The following is a 2,136-nucleotide window of genomic DNA, read 5'->3' on the forward strand; positions in this document are numbered from 1 at the left end:
TCCTTTTAAAGAGAATATCATTTTATACAAAAGGTATATAGATGATATTTTAATAATATGGGAAGGGTCTGAAGGAGTTTTTAAACTGTTCCTGGATCATATTACAGACAATAATATGAATCTAAAATTCACACACAACATGAATGCTACATCCATTGAGTTCCTGGACTTGGTTTTAACTGGAGATGGGAGACAAGTGCTTACAAAGAACTTCATAAAAGAAGTAGACACAAACAGCTACCTCTATTATAAAAGTGGACATTTAAAGAAATGGAAGGAGAACATACCATTCTCGCAGATCCACAGAATAAAAAGAAATTGTAGCAAAATGGAAATGTGTGATGAACAAATAAAGCTTTACACAAATAGATTTTTGGAAAAAGAATATCCCTTCATGGTGTTGTTGGAAGCAGAAAATAAGATTAAAACTCTGGAGAGAAATGACTTACTGGAATATAAGAAGGAAGAAGAAGAAAAGAAAATAATTCCCTTCATCATGACATACAGTGCACAAGAGAAAATGATTAAGAACTCCTTCATTAAACATTGGAAAGTTCTCTTAATGGACCCAGTCCTAAAAGAGATTTTACCACCAAGACCCCCCATTCTTTTTAGGAAAGCTAAAAATTTGAAAGATGCTCTGGCACCTAGTATGCTAAGAAATTCCAATATTTCAAGATCTATTCCCTTACAGAATTGCCTTGGAAGTTACAAATGTGGCAAATGCAATATATGCAAATACGTACATCGACAAAGGAAAACTTTTAACAACTCCCTGAACAATAAGGAATACAAAATTAAACAGCATTTAACTGTAATTCTTCATCTGTTATATATCTTCTTGAATGCTCCTGTGGAATGAAGTACGTGGGCAAAACTAAACGTGTGCTATAACTAAGAATACAGGAACAGGTACGAAATATTAAGAATAAGGTGGAAGGTCATCTGGTATCAAAACATTTCAGTCTCCACCATAATTCAGATCCCGATGAACTTACATTCAAGGCAATTGAACATGTCATGTTAGGAGATAGAGGAGGAGATCTAGCAAATAAACTATCCAGAAGAGAGATGTACTGGATCTTCAAACTGGACACCATGATCCCCAAAAGATTCAACAACAGTCACAAAATAGCTCCATTTTTATAACTGTAAGACGCATGTCGTAATGATAGAGAAAGCACATAATGCGTCCTAATGGTACCTACAGTCATACCAGGGTTTGTGCGCCCAATCTCGCCTGATCTTGGAAGCTAAGCAATGCTTGGCCTGAATAGTACTTGGATGGGAGACCTCTGGGGAAGATCAGGTACTGTAGTTTTGTGTGGGAAGCATAAGTGTAACCCCATGAAATTATTATGAACTGGAAATTATTTCTGAAGAATTGACATCAAATTGATTCTCAAAGAGATAACCTCATATACAACTACTGGACATGGACGGAAGTGACGTGTACTATTGGAAAATGGGCAGAAGTGATGAGCACGGCATGCAGAAATGGGCGGAAGTGACGTCAGTCCAGGGCCCGATCATGGGAGCTAATTTTTTAATTTTTTATTTTATGAACTATTCACAACACAGTACTAAATGTGACTCTCGATATATAGATATATATATATATAGAGATATAGATAATCAGTAAAGGAATTGGTCCTCCTTATAAGTTAATAATCTTACTCTAATTTAACAACACATGGTGTTCCAAACAGGAAGTGATGTCATAATTGATTGGAATCTATGCTTGTTTATCCTTATGAAGGGGGTATAAATATCAGACACCCCACAGGAGCTCTTGTATCCCTTGAAGAAGTCCAAGGAAAGGACGAAATGCGTTGGAGGCTTCTATATCTTCTCCTTTCATGAACTTACCGTTGTCATGATCAGATAAGCTACTCCTATATATGTATTTTTTTATTTTTTAACAATTTTTTATTACTCCTTTTTTAAAATACATGTTTGTATTCTGTATACTGTCCTGATGGGTTTGAGAACAGTGGTGTTGTTCTAAATAAATATATATACTTTTAAACTTTATTTATTATTGCACTTATCACCCAGGATTATAGGAATTGTGTTTTAAATGTTTACAAAATATTTATAACATATTTATCAGTCATTTATTGTTTTTTAAACATT

At 34.5% G+C, this 2,136-nt stretch overlaps 1 pseudogene; it reads left to right on the plus strand.

Annotated features, from left to right (window-relative positions):
- The first annotated feature begins 1,202 nt into the window (after positions 1-1,202).
- LOC148519919 (5S ribosomal RNA) lies at positions 1,203-1,321 on the plus strand (annotated as a pseudogene).
- The last annotated feature ends 815 nt before the right edge of the window (positions 1,322-2,136 follow it).

The sequence above is a fragment of the Taudactylus pleione genome, unplaced genomic scaffold (genome assembly GCF_031769625.1).
Source record: "Taudactylus pleione unplaced genomic scaffold, aTauple2 ptg000179l, whole genome shotgun sequence".
Classification (NCBI taxonomy): domain Eukaryota; kingdom Metazoa; phylum Chordata; class Amphibia; order Anura; family Myobatrachidae; genus Taudactylus; species Taudactylus pleione.